Source organism: Podarcis melisellensis (assembly GCF_964234715.1).
Source record: "Podarcis melisellensis genome assembly, chromosome: 10".
NCBI lineage: Eukaryota > Metazoa > Chordata > Lepidosauria > Squamata > Lacertidae > Podarcis > Podarcis melisellensis.
In genome coordinates, this window is record NC_138542.1 from 9,776,073 (window position 1) to 9,795,391 (window position 19,319).

Consider the following 19,319-nt stretch of genomic DNA (forward strand, 5'->3'; position numbering starts at 1 on the left):
CTAGTGAAAAGCATGCAGTCATCATCAGAATGATGCACAGTTGCATATATACCGATTTTTTAAAAACAAAATTTTTCCTTAGGTGTGCTTGATAATCATTCGATTCAGCAGCCAATGGTAATCATCCACTTGCAACAAAACTTTAGGAGTTGAATCCTATTTCAGCCCAGGAAATGAGAAAAATGCTGTTGATTTTAATCTGGAAAAGACGAAGAGTGAGTTTTTGTAAATCAAATCCATAAAACAAGAATTTTAAAAGTTGGCTGGCTGGGAGATGGGAATGCCACATAGAAGATCCTTCAGAATTTCTAACCAGGAGAGATTTAGATGTCCCCCGCATTAATCTTAGCATTTCACCTACCATTACGCAGCCACTTTTCCATCAGATGAGCTATCATATAAAATCTGCAGGCTGGAAGAAAGAAGTGGTGCTATTATCATATTTATAGTTTTGTTGGCTGAAATAGTGTACGAGAGTCAATAGCTGCATGTTCATCTTTCTATTTGGTAAGCCTGGGGGACCAGAGAAGAGGTTTTCCATGGGATGCTTGGATAAACGGTTTAAGCGTCAAAGCCCTTTGGCAAGTCTTAGACCAGTGGTGTCCAAACTTTTTTCAAAGAGGGCCAGATTTGATGAAGTAAAAGGCAAAAGGCCGTGAGGGCCGACCAAAGGGCCGACCAAAGTTGTTAACCTTTTTTTAGGATTAAAGTTGTTGAGCTTTTTTTATGATTCTACCCCAAAGTTGTTTTTTTAAGATTGAAGAATTTTACCTCGGGAAACAAACTGCCACAGGGGCAGGATTAAACCGACCAGCGGCCCGGATTAAGCCCCCCAAACGGACTTCGGACATGCTTGTCTTAGACTCTTCATGTGTAAAACAAAACAAAACCCTCTCTGCCTGTTCAGCAGAGATTGTCAAGAGGTTAATTGACGTGAGCTTGAGAGGGGAGCTTTAGGAAAGGGAAAAAAGATATCCAATTGTACAAAGGAGCCAAGCCACACAAGGCAAAGGCATTTGATAAAGGTTCAGGCAACATGCTTAAATGCAGATTGTTAAGGGTGCTGGGAATTGTAGCTCAGCGAGGGGCAAACTACAGTTCTCGGGATTCTTTGGGGAAAGCTATGTACTTCAAATGTATGGTATGTATGCAGCCAAGTCCCAGGGTTTTTTGAGTAGGCATTTACGGGATTGCACTGTGCAGAATACTGCAGTTTGTGCATTGTTGGAATGAAATGTGCTAAGGCCAATCAGGAATAGGGATCTGTAGCCTTTCAGTTCCCTGGGGCAATTTAAAAGTAGCAGGAAAATAATTCAGACTGTCTAATGCCAATTGCCAGCTTTGATAACTGACAATTGAGTAAGTTGTTCTTTGAATAAATTGATGCATCTATGGGAAATTTGAATAGTGCCATTTGTCGGTTTTGATAACTGACGATTGAATAAGTTGTCATTTCAATAAATTGATGTATCTACGGGAAGTTTGAATAAATTGATGTATCTACTTCACCATTTTCACTTTGAAACTGCACGATGAAACTCATAGCAATGGACCCTCGCCTTGCCCTGGAGAAGAAATATTTTCGGAGACAATTTTGATTAAACGCCCTTTTAAGAAAAATGATAAATCCCTACATATAAATAATTATGTGTTGTGTCTGGCTAAGGCATACCCAATAGACTCACTGACATCAATGGGCTTAAAGTTAGTCATGGCTGGCTTTATTTACTGGGTTTACTCTGAGTATGACATAGTCAGATACAACTCTATAATATGATACGTGAGATATGTCATCATTCCCAAATAATGCTTTGATAAGGAACTTGGAGGGGAATCACATTGCTCTAGAAATAGAGCAAAGAAGTCATTTCAATTGCTTTCTCTCCATAAAATGCCCATTTTCTACCTAAATTATATCTCAGGTTATAACGTAAATGTTTTTCTGACAATGCAGTCTTATGCATGCTGTCTCTGGAGTAAGCCCAGAGTTTACGGGACTTATTTCCGGATAAATGCACACAGGATTACAACCTAAGCAAGCCCTATGCGCCAACTGAACCTGAAAAATTATTGAATTATTAGCACTGATGCCGCAACTATTCCAGCTTCAAGTTCCTATGGCTCTTACGTACATTATTTCAAAATGTGATTCACACGTGTCAGCACTTTGCAAATAATTTGTCCCTATTCTTTCTTGTGTGACATCTAATATTTTATCTATTAGTACACCAGACATGAGCAGACATGATCACAGTTTCCATAGACAAATTTAGGATTTAAAAGTCCACTTACTGTACTAGAATAAAAAGATCTGTCTTCCCGTCAGTTTTCTGTTCTCAGAGTGTTCCCTATTATGTCTTCTGAGCCCATCAGAGCCCAATAACACTTTTGCTGTCCTCCATGTTCCCTGTGATGAAGTACCCATTATAGTAATTTGTCTCATGGAAGCTCTCTAGGAGCCAATTTGATGTTATTGGCTGCCATCTCAAAGACTTCAAGTATACAAATTCTCCGTAGCTGAATCTCAAAAGATAAAGCTGTGTGCGGGAGGGAGCCATTTGCAAAGATTGGGCTTTCCTTTTCCATAGCTGATTATGGGATCATTCCAGAGATGATCATGGGAAAGTCGTCAGCATCGCGGAACATGTAATCTGTAGAGAAAAAGTCACAGGGTGAATATCCCGGCTGAAAACATAACATCTGACTAAGACCTTGATATTTAGGGAAAAGGAGGAGGGGGCTTTTTATTGGTGCATATTTCATTACTTAGAGGTACTGTTTTTCTTAAAATATTATACAATTATAGGAAGGCGTCAATTGGAAATATTTTCTTGGAAAAGCTGATATTCTGTGCCTGACTCTAGTGTAATTTTCCAAACGGTGCAATATTCAAAGAGCAAAGAACTATTCTGTACTTCTGCTCATTAATCAGAGGGTTATTAGTTAACTAGACATCACTAGTTTGCGTTCATAGTTTTAGGGTAACTAGCTATTAGCTGACAATTTGTAAATTCCAATATAACGTGCAATGCCATTATGACCGTAATGTATGAATGTATTCAAGTGCACCTCTGTTGAATATGAGGAATATTTTTAAATCATAACGAATTAAATGACACATAATTATGTTTTTACTTCTTAATTTACAAAGTATGATAAAGAGGGTGAGCAAAATGCAGCCCAAAGTACAACAGGAACACAGAAGCAGATCTATGTACAGTATTTTAATTTTAATTTATTTCATGTCCTGTTTTATCCCGAACACTCAAGACAGGCTGCAACATTTTAAAAACCCAAGTGTTCTCTGAAGGAACAGACTTCCTCAAACCAGTGCCCTCTAAAAATTGTTGGACTATGTACATCTCTCATTTACTCCAGGCCAGCATTGCCAACTATAGATTATACAGTAAGATGCATAGTTATCCTGAAGAAGCTGAGTTATTTTTTTGTGGTTTGGATCTATATTACATATGCTTATGCAACAAAAGTTCAAATATAACTTCTGACTGTCAACATCACACACACACACACACACACATACATACATACATACATATATATATATATATATATATATATATATGTATGTATGTATGTATGTGTGTGTGTGTGTGTGTGTGATGTTGACAGTCAGAAGTTATATTTGAACTTATGTAACATAGGCATGAGTCAAAGCGAAGGTATATAGGACTTTGGAATGACTACTTTCCAAAGGATAACTGCATTTACATTTCTGTTTCTCTGTCTTTGGATATTTTGTCTTCAAACGCAGCAAATAATCAAATGCACATTCTTAAAAAATAAAATAAATCAATGGCTGGATCAAGGAAATACGTTGAACATGTGAAGATGTCTTTGTGCATGGAAAATGCATGCTAAGGGCCATGTTCCACTGCTTATTTATAAATGACTAAATGAGCCACAAATATTTTGTTCTTCCCAGACATTGCATTGGTGAGCCTTGTACGTTCATCCACAACTTTATACAGAACTGTGCACTAATCACATGTTTCACTGTGGAGTACACACATAACTGTTGCTTGGGTGATATCTGTTGCAATATTTCTTATTGATATCTAGTTAATATCTACACATTTTGAAACTTTGAATGCTAAGTTTGTCGCCACAGTCTTCCTGATATATGAGCCAATAAAGCTTTGAAATCACAAATGTCATCTGTCCAGTTTACTTGACTTTGTATTGCTTGGCAAAAGCTACCGTGAACACCAAGGTTCTAGGCTCCTAGAACTTCCACAAAGAGGAAAATAGGATAATACGTCCAGAGGAACCTCAAATGTCTGGAGCAGTTCTGGGAGACGGAGGCACACAGGAACGCCTTGCATGAATGGGACTACTTTTGGGCTTGCTGATCGGAAGGCCGGTGGTTTGAATCCCTGCGACCGGGTGAGCTCCCATTGCTCTGTCCCAGCTCCTGCCAACCTAACAGTTCGAAAGCATGCCAGTGCAAGTAAATAAATAAATAGGTACCACTGCAGTGGGAAGGTAAACGGTGTTTCCGTGCACTCTGGCAATCGTCATGGTCCTCCATGCGTCAGAAGCAGAAAACTTTCTGACCCGGAAAAGTATCTGTGGACAAACGCCGGCTCCCTTGGCCTGAAAGCGAGATAAGCGCTGCAACCCTAGAGTCGCCTTTGACTGGACTTAACTGTCCACGGGTCCTTTACCTTGTTATGTACTGAAGTTCTCACCCTGGGCTAGCAGGAGGATACTGTAGATAGTTTTCACTCAGGTCCACATATGCAAATAAGGGATTGAAAGTGACGTTCAGTGATTGGATAGTTACAGAAAATGGTTACTGTTGTGTTGTACTGGAGCTCTGTATAAGCAGGCTGGCTGAACCCTTCAGTTCAGTTCTGTTCTGGCCTGTGAATAAACAAGAGCTGTTTGAAGAATCGCTGTGTCATCTGATATGTTCACCCACAAATTAACATACCTTGTACCTTTTTGTTGGATACCAGGGACCCATGAGGCAAGGAGAAGTGACTGCCTCAGGTGGGAAAATCCACAGGGGCAGCAGATCTGGCCTCCAAGGAAGGTACCATCTGGCGCTGCTGCCACTGTGGCAAGTATACTGTGGCAAACCCCTTGGAGGCCAGATCTGCTGATTTGATTCCTGCCCCTTTATTCCCAATGTAGATCTTTATTCCCCGCTTCTTTGTGATGTAGATCTTCATTTCTCCGCTTTTTCCCTGGCGGGGCGGGCGCCATTTTGTGGTTCGCCTCAGGTGCCTAAATGTCTTGGGCTGGCCCCGTTCGATACGAAACCATAGCTGTCAACTTTTCCCTTTTCTCGTGAGGAATCCTATTCGGAATAAGGGAATTTCCCTTTAAAAAAGGGAAACGTTGACAGCTATGTACGAAACCCCCAGTTTTTCTGTATGATTTTCCCCTCTGGCTGCTGCCATCATCGTGAATACGAACAATTCCTTATACAACAAAATTTCATTTCAGCAAAGAAAAGCAGTAATGCAAATAGGAGGAATACAACACCAGTGCTTGCCAATTATTTTACTACATTCTGAAAACATTTTCATCCAAAGCATATGGTAAAATGTTCCTAACGCCTCAGAGCCTCTCTGCCACTTTGCAGCTGGTATTACTATAAATATGTTTTTATGTTAATGGGGAGAAAGACCATCTACACAGGATTTTATTGCATTTCATCCGTGCCAGAACTGAACCTTGTTTTCTTTCCGACTGCAGACGTAGCAGAACAGCAGGAGAGCAGTCATAGGGTGAGGAGGACTGAGAAGAGGAGAAATGTTGCCTTTTTCCTCAGCCACTTCTCTGCGAGAAGGAATATGGATGAGGTTTGGCTTTGCCTGCAGATGGCCCCAAGTGCCACAGTTGGCATTTAGTGCAGCGTTGAGATGGGAGTGGTCCAGTGTCAAGTCCCAGGGAGTTCCAACTTCCCTGCCACTTGTCCTGGATCTTCCTGTTCTCCCCCCTCCCAATAATATTTATTAAGTTTCATACAAATACAGCACATACTATAAAACCAATGAAACGAAAAGAAAAGAATAAGAAAAAAGAATTAAAACAAATATGGCAAATAATAACAAAAAATATAACCACATACACATAGACAATAAACGTTAATTAATTAGTTAAACTTCCACCTTATAAACATATTGCTTGACTTCTTCTAATCTCTTCCATCTGAATTTCCTTGTAACTAAATGTAGCAGTTTTCCAATATCATTATTCAAAAAAACCCCCCACAATATTCTGACTAATAATCAAATTTCTTAACTTTTCTGAACATTCTATGTCTCCTTTAATTATTTAAATCCTAATTTAATCCTAGGCCTATTTAGTACTTTCAAGTAACTACTACTCTTTAATATTACAATATTTATTCAAATAGTCTTTAAATTTCTTTCAATCTTCTTGGTATTCCTCTTCTTTCTGGTCGCGGATTCTCCCAGTGAGATCAGCCAGCTCCATTAAGTCCATCATCTTCATGTGCCATTCTTCCACAGTTGGTAATTCTTGTGTTTTCCATTTTTTAGCTATTAAAATTCGTGCAGCTGTTGTGGCATACAAAAATACCTTTACATCTTTCTTGGGCAGTTCAGGACCTAATATTCCAAGGAGAATGGATCTTCCTGTTCTTAGTGTACATCATTCCTCTTCGCCTCTTGCTTCCTCATAGCATGTGACGGTCCCTTAGTGCCAGGGTGGATTTGATTTAAATCAAATCAATTTAAATCACTACTAGTCATAAGACTTGATTTAAATCACTAGTGAGTAAGAATTGATTTAAGTCTTTTTTTTTTTTTTACAGAAAGACTCATTCTTGCTGGTATAATCTTAATCTTTACAACCAGATGAAGGTTTCATTTTTGGAATAATAAATTGTTCAGAGTAGTATTTACATATAAAAAATTACTGATTTGGTTGTAATATTAGAAATAGACAGACAGATAATTATGAAATTATTGTGAGGTTTAACAAGTTAACCGTTTATAGTTGGACAAATTTTCTGCTGTACTTTATTGGAAGGAGAAAAATAATCATGTCCTTAATAACAGTTTAAACAATTTATTTAACTAAAACAATAACATTATAGCATATGTATCCATGTTTGTTAACTGATGTGGTTAAACGGTTTTAAAAAAACCAACTTAGACTGAAAAACTTAAAACAAATCCTTATTTCCTGATGAATAGCCTTTGGACTATAATGTAACTTAGATAGAAAACTATCTTTAGAAAGATTTTTCCTCCAAAAGCATTTTATTTTAAAAATCCAATTTAAATTTTAAAAATCTGATTTAAATAAAAAAGAATCTGATTTTTTTTTAAAAAAATCATTGATTTTATGCAGCCTGTTCAGGGCAGATGGTTCTTCGACTTGAAGATGAGAAGTGTTGCGCCAAGTTATGCACACCTCAAGATTTAAAATGTGATGCTTGGGTTTTCCACCCTTTTTGAATTTAAATCAGGTATACATTTCCAGCCACAGTCTCTCAAGATACTTTTGCCTGCTAAGATTAAAGTCCCTTCAGAGCAGGGGTCAGCAAACTTTTTCAGCCGTGGGCCGGTCCACCGTCCCTCAAGCCATGTTGTGTGCCGGACTATATTTTGGAAAAAAAATATGAACCAATTCCTATGCCCCACGAATAACCCAGAGATGCATTTTAAATAAAAGGGCACATTCTACTCATGTAAAAACATGCTGATTCCCGGACTGTCTGCGGGCCAGATTTAGAAGGCGAATGGGCCACATCCGGCCCACGGGCCTTAGGTTGCCTACCCCTGCTTTAGAGTCTCTCCCCACTTGCTAATGGATATTCAGACAAATAAACAGACACAGCTATAAACTCTTTGTTTCCCAGTGGAGATTCTCTGTCTGCCTCATGACCTTTCTAAGGCAGTCCATCAAACTGTCGATTCTGCCAGCACAATGCTTGCAAAAGTTCACAGTCTTGGCGTCGCACTTCTTACTATGCCGACAAGCGTTCAGGTCCATATATCTAACTTGGAAGGTAAAGTCAGGCCAGGCAACATATTGAATAACGATCCGTAAATTAAATGGAGGCTTAATTCATTATGACCTCCTTCCTTTCTGCATGAGAACTTAAGCAGCCCTTCAGATGTTGTTTGCAAGAAATGCTAAAATTGTAATTTCCCAGTTAACACACCGCAACCGGATTGTGGTTTAAGCACAAGGGAGAGAAAGCAGGAATGGTAAGGGAGGGAGATCTGTTGGACAGTGACGGAAATTAGCAGTTAGAAGGCTTTTAAAACCATGGCAAAGTCTTGCATTGGCCATGTTGGATGCTATAACAGGAACATCAGAATGAAGAGTAGGTAACCAAAATGTGTTGACCTGTAGTGCAAATATTGGTTAAATATTTTAAAGTACATTATTTAGCAAAATAAAAATAAAAATGTCCAATTTAGCTGATGTACAGTTATTTCCTTTTAAATCAAAATTTCCAGACGCCATCTTGGGTTAACTGATTTTGAGACTTTTGAGTACAGCTATACCTGAAGCCTTTAGGTGATTTGCTAACAGAGGCGGAATCTACACACAAATAAAAAAACGCTGTGAAAATGGTTTTAGAAAAAAGTTTTGAAAAATACATTGAATATTGCATAGCTCACTTTCGCCATCTAGTGTCACATTTGCACATTGCACTTCACAACACATTTTAAATGTTTTATTTGCAGCTGTGTAGCTGAGTCCAGAGTAGAAGTAGAAGTTTATTCACTCACAGAGCCTTCATCTTAAAAGAATATTCAATTCTAGTAACCATGCAGGCATGAAAAATGTTTGCTGACAAACAGAGGGAGCCAATTCTGCCCCCACTTCCAGTTTATTTCTAGAAGAAATCCATGTTTACCTTTTTATATATATAAAAAAACCCAACAACCACAAATTAAGTCAAACCTATTTTAACATCTGACTATCCGAAGCCACCTGTTTTGAAACTATTTAAATCCATTACATAAAATCATCTTCAACCACATCAAGCAATTAAGTTTGTTTTACTCTGCAGGAACACCAACAAAGGAAGAACTAATTGTTAGAAAGCAACAGAGACCAAACTTGGCCCTTTCCCAATGACAGACTCCCATATAGTGAGCACAGGGCGAAGGAGATTGGGTCTTCCCCAATCTACATAAACGCTGTTGCTGATAGGCAGCTGGTACAATACTGCTTTAAATGCACAGGGAATAAATTTGGAGCTGACTGTCTACACCTTTGGTCGTGTTGCTGTTATAGGAGACTGAGTGTGGTTCTCCCCTTCCACACTAATGGTGAGTTGTATCCAAATTAAGAAAACGTCTGTGGCTAAGGTCACATTCTTGGTCCTCCAGCCAGGAAACAGTGGAGTTAAGAGCATGCACACATAAGATCAGGGGTCAGCAAACTTACCGCGCCTCAGACCAGTGTCTCCAGCGCCCATCGCGCAGCGGGCCAGAGGGTGGGGGAGCGCGTGCCCATACGTGTGCGTACACACTATTTCCAGTGCACTTCCAGGTCGGAAAAGCACCAGAAATAGCTTGTGCGCATGTGCACAGGCCTCCTCCAACCCAGATGTGCACCGGAAATAACGCTTGTGCAAATAACGCTTGCGCATGCGCGCAAGCTATTTCTGGTGCTCCTCCGACCCAGAGGTGGGCAGCCACACAGCGTAGTGCCGGTAAGAGTGGGCGGCAGCAGTGGGGGTCGTTGCAGGCAGGATAAACGAGTCCCTCAGCCCTTATCCGGCCCATGGGCCTTAGTTTGGGGACCCCTGCATAAGTTCTTTCACTGTTTTTTTTTAAAAAAAGAATTCTAACCTTGTGGGAGTACAGAAGATTAGAAGAGGAGTCATGAGAAGAGAGACATGTGCCGCCATGCAGGTGGGACTTTGGTTTTTCAAATTACAGAGGCCAAAATTTGGCATTCACCAGCTCTCTTCTTCCATTTTTGACCACCATATCATGCTCTTCCTTTCTTTTCCTTTTTAAAAAGATAAAGGTACCCCTGAACATTAGGTCCAGTTGTGGACGACTCTGAGGTTGTGTGCTCATCTCGCTCTATAGGCCGAGGGAGCTGGCGTTTGTCCGCAAACAGTTTCTGGGTCATGTGGAAACACCGTTTACCTTCCCGCTGAAGCGGTACCTATTTATCTACTTGCATTTTGATGTGCTTTTGAACTCCTAGGTGGGCAGGAGCAGGGACCAAGAAATGGGAGCTCACCCCGTTGCGGGGACTCGAACCGCCAACCTTCTGATTGGCAAGCCTTAGGCTCAGTGGTTTAGACCACAGCACCACCCACATATAGCTTAAACCAGCAAAGGTAAAACACTGGTCTTTGTTTCCTTAAACCGTTGGTTCTCTAAACCTTTCCAGCAAATTCCCCTCTTGGGAAAATGGCTTTGCTTTCCCTCGTTCTTTGCAATGTTTCACTTGCTCCTCATTTTATTTCAATTTTTTTCATCAATCTTAACAGCAGCAGCTTCATTTTATCATGCAAACTGCTCTGCCGACAAAAGTGCCTATTTATTTATTTTCAGATGACGACTGCCTTGCTTGCAACTTATTTTAAATTTTATTACCGTCACGCTGCTTTCCCTGCACTTTTAATTATAAGATTGCAGAACTGGCAAAATACAGCCAGCCGGAGTGTTGTTCATCATTCATGAAGCAATTGCATTATTTTATTTCCCGCTTCTCTTGCCTTATGGATCATATGTACCTGACGCTTAAGTACATGCCTTCATAGTTTTTCTGCCCTGCCTTGTGCTGCTCTGTTATAGGAATCAAAAACCCTCTTTTAATTTCAAATTGATTTAACGTGAGAGCTGGTGTGGTGCAATTATTAGAACTCAGGTCCAAATCCTCCCATTGCCACAAAGCTGACTGCTGACCATGGGCTACTCAAGTCGCATGAAATCCAAGTTCTCAGGCTTGCGCATGCAATCTCAGGCATCAGTGCACTCCCAACACTGGTGTTTGGAGTACACACGATATAGGTAAAAAAAGGGAAAACAGTAAAGGACCCCTGGACGGTTAAGTCCAAGCAAAGGTGACTATGGGGTTGCGGCGCTCATCTCGCTTTCAGGCCAAGGGAGCCGGCGTTTGTCCAAAGACAGTTTTCTGGGTCATGTGGCCAGCAGGACTAAACAGTTTCTGGTACAACAGAACACCATGACAGAAACCAGAACGCACAGGAACGCCCTTTACCTTCTCGCCACAGCGGTACCTATTTATCTACTTGCACTGGTGTGATTTCGAACTGCTGGGTAGGCAGGAGCTGGGACAGAGCAATGGGAGCTCACCTGTTGTGCAGATTTGAACCGCCAACTTTCTGATCGGCAAGCCCAAGGGAGCCGACATTTGTCCACAGACAGCTAAACTGCTTCTGGCACAACGGAACAACCAGAGTGCACAGAAATGCCGTTTACATGATGCAAGCCACAAACCATAGGTATCCTGTAGTTTCTTGAGAAATACTGCTACATGGTATGTTTTCCTTCAAATCTGCTTCCATCCAACTTGAAAACGTATGGCACAGTTAAACTGAGTTGTGTACATTTCAGACAGCCATGACACGTATTTATTTATATGCTGATCAGGCAGACTTACAACGAGAATGCAATCCATTATCCCTATACAAGGGCATCCACAGGAATTTTTCCTAGGTGCAGGCAAAGTGAATTTTACGTACATGCATACATAACTAGTGGGACACGGGTGCCGCTGTGGGTTAAGCCACAGAGCCTAAGACTTGCCGATCAGAAGGTCGGCGGTTCAAATCCCCGCGATGGGGTGAGCTCCCGTTGCTTGGTCCCTGCTCCTGCCAACCTAGCAGTTCGAAAGCACGTCAAAGTGCAAGTAGATTAATAGGTACCCCTCCAGTGGGAAGGTAAACAGCGTTTCCGTGCACTGCTCTGGTTTGCCAGAAGCGGCTTAGTCATGCTGGCCACATGACCCGGAAGCTGTACGCTGGCTCCCTTGGCCAATAAAGCGAGATGAGTGCCGCAACCCCAGATTCGGTCACGACTGGACCTAATGGTCAGGGGTTCCTTTACCTTTTATACATAACTAGTATCAGAGAACAGGTCTACATTTTCTGGTAGATCTGGTGACTGTGTGTTGGCGAGGCCTTAGGAGACTTGGCCTCTGATTTTGTTCCATTTGGACCCCTCCATTGCTTCTCAATGGGTAAGCTCCCTGCATATCTGTTGGTGAACCTGGCATTCGGACAAAATCTTTCCACTCACATCTGAAACCTTCCATTCTTTCCCTGTCTTCCTTTACCTTCTTTAGCCCTCATTTCACCGCACTGCCCACCTCAGTCTAGATCACAGCATCCTCCCCCCCGTGCTCCCCTAAAAACAACACCCAAGATAAAAGACTTCTGGGAAAGGATTTATAATGAATTGAAAAACATATTTAGTAAGAAACCAGAAGCCTTTTTACTTGGTATAGTGGGGGGGGGGGAAATCCCCCAAAAGGATGTTACTTTTTTTTTTGTATGCCACAACAGCTGCGAGAATATTACTGGCGAAGAATTGGAAGAAACGAGATTTACCAACTATCGGAGAATGGCAGATGAAGATGATGGACTATATGGAACTTGCCGAACTGACTGGGAGACTCCGAGATCAGAGAGAAGAGACGGTGGAAGAAGATTAAGGAATATTTGAAAAAATATGTTAATATTTAAAACTTAGAATAGCTTTGGAAGTGGATATAGGCTGTAGGGTTAGAAGATAGTGTATTTTAAAATAGTATTATTTGTAAGTGATAAAATGTGAAGATTTTTATGGTAAAAGTAAGCGTGATAAAAAATGGTTAGAAATTATGATATATGTAAACTGCTAAAGATGAGGTAAAATGAAAATCAGATAGGGGGGACTTGGGGAAGCCCACCTAACAATGTTTAGAAAAAATAAGGATAAGACAAGAATTGGTTTGTATTGTTTGTTTTTCTGTTGGTGTTGTTTCTTTGTGTTATAAAATGAATTTTTTTTTAATTAAAATAATAATAATAAAAAAACACCTCCGTCTCAAAAAGGTTACCTGCACTTCACTTCAGGGGTTGTAAAAATAAATAAATAAATGAGAACTCTCAAGGCAACTGTGCTTCCTTTACTGTAATTTCTTTAGCTTCCTTAGGACATGGCCTCCATTCTGTGCAATAAGAAGTCTTTTTAAACAGATCTGTTAAACTGTTTGGTGGATGCTGGAGCGGCGGTGACAAAAACATCACAAATACCAACCCGTCCTGTTGTGAAAACGATTATTATAAGCTCTCCTCTTCACACATGAATGAAACGAGTGTTTGCTTTTGTTCTTTACGATAAGCTGCTGCCCAGAGCTTTAAAGGTCGTATCGCAGCACCGTCCTCATTAAACAATGTGCTTTTTCTATGAGATTAGCCCGTGCTGTGAATTGCTTTATCCTCCAGGAGTCCAAATGTTTTTCCTAGTCAGGAAGTTGGTGTTCTGAACTGGAAAATGCTGACTGTCGTGCTGGTGGCTTTTGAAACTAAGGACTTTTAGAAGCACAAAGAGAATGGTGTGTTGGATGTATGCTTGCAGATTCATGAAGATATATGCTTGCAGATTCATCTTTTTCCATTACTTCTTCTGAAGCCTGTTGTCAGACTGAGACCCCATTCCGAAACAGATGTGACAGCAAAACTGAAATGCTAAATGTGAAGAGGCTTGCCATATGAAGATAAGATGAACACACTCTTTAACAGCAATCTCAGCCAAAGAGTGTCAACAAAAGTTTGGTCCGAACGGTGCAATAGTGGCTAGTGTCCATTGGGAATGGTAGGGTAAAAGGTTGGGAGGCCACCAGTAGGTGGAGCCAGAGTCAATGACAGGTGGCAATGACAACTGCTTCCACAGCCGAGTTCTACAACTAAACTTAAGGAGAAAGATGACAGATGGTGCCTTGTTGTAAGTAAGAAGGGGCTGGCTGAGGTTGGTGGGGCAGTGCCCATTTGGGGGGGGGTGTGAAATATACTCGGAGTCGAGTGGATTTCATGCTCTTTATTCAGCTCATAGTAGTGAGGAGGAATGGAAGTTCCCCCAGAATGCCTGCTTTATATACATTATTTACACAATGGGCCCCATGTGATTGGCTAATTCTGGGATTCACCTGTAGGCCAATCAGGTTGTGGATTCACTTCCATCTGGAGCTGGATTAGGTGGCTCCTGTGGACCAATCAGACTGCTCCATTCTGGATCCTATTGTTCTAGGACCAATCAGACTGCTGCATTTCGGATCCTATTCAACTCAGTACATAACAGTGTGCATGCCTCTATCGCCCTTCTCATCTGATGTCACCCATGCTGGCACTGTTTTCCTGCAGATTTGTGAAGGCACCTAAGTCTGTAGGTCCTAGGAGGACATAGCCATCTGCATGCGATGGGAGGAAGACATCCATTAGTTGACACTACTGAAAGCATTCAGTGCTGGACTCCACAGTCCACATGGTTGGTTTCCTACAGCGAGTTTTGGAAGAGGAAAATATTGAGGGTGGATGATGTCAGAAATCAGCTTACAGACTTATGAGAAATAATACACCCTCCCAAAATTCATCGGCCAACATTTCAAAATAAATTCTCAGAGATTTGGCAGATTCCAGGAGAGTCAGTTGAACCACTCTCGGTAGAGGACGTTGTAGAATCATAAAACTGTAGAGTTGGAAGGGACCAAGAAGGAATCTAGTCCAGCCCCCTGCTATGCAGCAATCCTTCACCCAAAGGGGGGCTCAAACCCACAACTCAGAGATGATGAGTCTTGTGGTCTATGGACTGAGCTATCCTCCAAATGCCTTGTTTAGGTTTGTGAGTGATGCACACACATTTTCTTCGTCGCCAGCTCAGTGCTATAAACCTGCTCTTTTGAAAACAAAACTCGTAAAGTTTTCTGTCGCTGGGCTGGGCACTAAACAGACTATAGGGCTGACAGCGGCACCTTTAACAACAACAACAACAACAAAGGTCTGTATAGTTAAAGCTATGGTTTTCCCAGTAGTGATGTATGGAAGTGAGAGCTGGACCATAAAGAAGGCTGGTCGCCGAAGAATTGATGCTTTTGAATTATGGTGCTGGAGGAGACTCTTGAGAGTCCCATGGACTGCAAGAAGATCAAACCCATCCATTCTTAAGGAAATCAGCCCTGAGTGCTCACTGGAAGGATAGATCGTGAAGCTGAGGCTCCAATACTTTGGCTACCTCATGAGAAGAGAAGACTCCGTGGAAAAGACCCTGATGTTGGGAAAGATGGAGGGCACAAGGAGAAGGGGATGACAGAGGACGAGATGGTTGGACAGTGTTCTCGAAGCTACCAGCATGAGTTTGACCAAACTGCGGCAGGCAGTGGAAGACAGGAGTGCCTGGCGTGTTCTGGTTCATGGGGTCACGAAGAGTCGGACACGACTAAACGACTAAACAACAACATCAATAACAATAATAACAACAACAACTTTTTCTTTATACTCCGCCCTTCCCGGTTCAAAAACTGGGCTCAGGGCGGCTAACAACAAATTTAAAACACTTTAAAACACTTAATGATAAAAGCAGCATAAAATACAGTATAAACACATGAATAACAATAAAATTCAAAAATCAGTTAAATAATCCCCAGGGCTAGCTGGCTGAATTGATCCTACTTGGGCCAGCGAGGAGGCCAGGGGAGAATTAGCTGTGGGGTCTCAGAGCGGGAGATCTTCATAAAAGGGGAGGGGGAGGAAAGAGAAGGGAAATAAAAGATCAGGCTGAAATCAAATTAAAGGCCAGGCGGAATAGCTGTGTCTTACAGGCCCGACGGAAGAAGGTTAAATCCTGAAGGGCCCTAGTCTCATGGGATAGAGCATTCCACCAGGTCGGAGCCATCACTGAAAAGGCCCTGGCCCTGGTGGAGGATAGTCTGACTTCCTTAGGGTCCAGTACCTCTAAACTATGGTTATTCATGGACCTTAAGGTCCTCTGCGGGGCATACCAGGAGAGGCGGTCCCATAGATACGAGGGTCCTAAGTCACAAAGGGCTTTAAAAGTCAAGACCAGCACCTTGAACCTGACCCCATACTCCACGGAGAACCAGTGCAACTGGTAAAACACTGGGTGAATATGCTCCCATGGCAGGGACCCCATGAGGAGCCTTGCTGCAGTATTCTGCACCCACTGGAGTTTGTGGGACAGCTTCAAGGGCAGCCCCACGTAGAGCGAATTACAGTAGTCAAGCCTGGAGGTGACCGTTGCATGGATCACTGTGGCCAGATCGGGGCGGGAAAGGTAAGGGACCAACTGCTTGATGCGGCGAAGGTGGAAAAATGTTTCCTTAGCTGTTGCTGTAACTTGTGCCTCCATGGAATTCACTTCACTATTCAGTTCCCACTTTCAGCCAAGCAGTGTCTTCTCTGAAAGTGGAACAGATTATCTGGCCTTTGGAAATCTGAAACCACCCAAGCTTCTCCAGATTTATCATGTTCTGCCAAGGGGAAAAAAAATGTTCAGAAGAGTTCTTATTCCAAGATTACTGGAACAAATAATGTGTCTGGCAAAGTAGGTAGGATGTATCTCAAAAGCATAGGTTACAAGACAAATATCTCCGGCCTCTGACATAACTCATAAATGCTAAACTTCATGCTATCTTCTTAATGTCCTTATGTAATGCTCCCCCGTTCCATTGTTCTTTGTGTACCGTGTCCATCCTTTTTGCAATTGCGTACACTGAAAATTATATAATTACTGATCTTGAAATGTCTTCTTGTTTTCAAGAACCAGCAGCAATGTAAATCTGATACGAAAGACAGCCTGTTGTTCTCTCGCCTCCTCCTAATCATTTTAATTCTGATAAATACATGCACGCTTTCATTACACGGGCTCTTGGGTAGATGTTTGCATTGTGCAAAAGCTCAAGCGACTGGGATATGGGCGGAGAGGAAAGTTGACAGCAGGACGGTCTTATTTCTGGAATCTGCTGCCCCCAAGCAATTCATAGAATAAAAGATTTGTAGAGTCTACAACTCCATGATTCCATGATCTGGTCCATTACTATGCTCAGACCACATTCAGAACACCCAAATGCATCAGCTTAGATTTGATGAAAAAGATATAGAGAACTTGGTCTTATCTGAATATTAGTGACAACCTCAGTCCATGTTGTATTTATACTAATCTAGGGAACATCATCATCATCATTATCAATGTACATAGTAATAATAATAATAATAATAATAATAATAATAATAATAATAATGTATTTATATCCCGCCCTCCCCAGCCGAAGCCGGGCTCAGAGCAGCTAAAAACAATACAGTGGTACCTCGGGTTACATGTGCTTCAGGTTACAGACGCTTCAGGTTACAGACTCCACTAACCCAGAAATAGTGCTTCAGGTTAAGAACTTTGCTTCAGGATGAGAACAGAAATCGTGCTTCAGCGGCACGGTGGCAGCATTAGTTAAAGTGGTGCTTCAGGTTAAGAACGGACCTCCAGAACGAATTAAGTACTTAACCCGAGGTACCACTGTAAAAGTAACACAGCATTCTAAAATCAATTCATTCTAAAATCAATTAAAAAACATGACATGCTACAGAGTTTCATAAGCAAAAAATAAAATAAAATAAAGCAGATCCCTCCCCAAGGAGCTTAAAGTTTAAAATCAAAATTGAGGAAAACAGGGAAGAAAAGAAAGAGACCCTACGTAGTTAGAGTGTCCGACTATGAAAGACTTGGGTTCAAATCCCTACCCATCTATGAAACTCACCGGATTAAGCGGAGCTAGTCATCCTGATCTCTTAGCCTAACCTATCTCACAGGGTTGTTGTAAGGTAAGGTTACCAGACGTCCCCGGTTCCCAGGGACAGTCCCCGGATTTTCAAATCCGCCCCCAAACAAATTCCGTCCTCAGAATGTCCCCAGATTTGCAAATCTCTCCCTGGGAAACATGGCAGCAGCAGCCTCAGCAGCCCGGAGCCAGCCTGGTAGCACATTTGGCTCTGGCTGGCTTCAGGAGCTGCCATGGCGTCCGCCATTTTCCCTCACCGAACTCCCCATATGATGTGTCTTGTGTGATCTCCTGCCCCCTTCCCCCTTTGTTTTGACTGATCGGGGGAGGCTTGGGAGTCGCAGGTGGGCGGCTGTTGCCCAGTTTTTAAAAAACTCTGTGCATTTATGTTTCACAGGATGCAAAAGAAGGGCTTTGCACCTTTATACAATATGCATGTGTGCTTGGGCCCAGGGTCTTTTGCTTCACCATCCCCACTACTGACTCCCTGTTGCTACTCAGCTTCAAAAAATGTCCCTGGATTCACTGAAAAAAATCTGGTAACCATATTGTAAGAGTAAAATTGGAAGGGGTAGCACAAGCAAGAGATGAATAAAGGTAAAGGTAAAGGGACCCCTGACCATTAGGTCCAGTCGTGACCGACTCTGGGGTTGCGGCGCTCATCTCGCTTTATTGGCCAAGGGAGCCGGCATACAGCTTCCGGGTCATGTGGCCAGCATGTCTAAGCCGCTTTTGGCGAACCAGAGCAGCACACGGAAACACCGTTTACCTTCCCGCCGGAGCGGTACCTATTTATCTACTTGCACTTTGACGTGCTTTCGAACTGCTAGGTTGGCAGGAGCAGGGACCGAGCAACGGGAGCTCACCCCGTTGCAGGGATTCGAACTGCCGACCTTCTGATCAGCAAGTCCTAGGCTCTCCACAGTGCCACCCGCATCCCATTAAGAGATGAATACAATGTCTATAAATGCAATTACACATCCTTAAACTTGAAGTCTGAGATCAAGGCACGAGATGCATCAGTGGGGGTTTGTTGCTTGTATTGTGCTGCAACACAATCTCAACTCCTGGGAACCCTCAGTTATTAAGAGTTTTAGCAACACCGCCATTCCTGCAGCCGCCACCCCCCCATGTTATTATTTTTACTAGCCAACTCAGGGCCAGCAAATGGCTCGAGACGGAGGCGCCGCATGCATGAATCACAAAAGCCTCTAGAGTGAAGGCAAAAATGATATTAATGTCAGGAAAGCTTTATTACTGCCAGGAAATCATTTACAACCTCTTGGCAGTTTCTCCCTGAAAATGCTTCCTATTCAGCTGGAACAAATGAGAAAATAATAGGGATAGTATTGTTTCATTTTCAATATTATACATCGGTCCAGAAGGGTTACTCTTGTTGCCAGCTGCTTTGGTTTCCAGTGGCTGCAGCAGCAAAGCCAAATCTTGAGGCTATTGCATGTTCTTGATTATCTTTGGTCTCGCAAGGCAATCTTTATCTTTTTACGTTAACCATTAAAGTGAATGGAAGATTTGTACTGAATGTC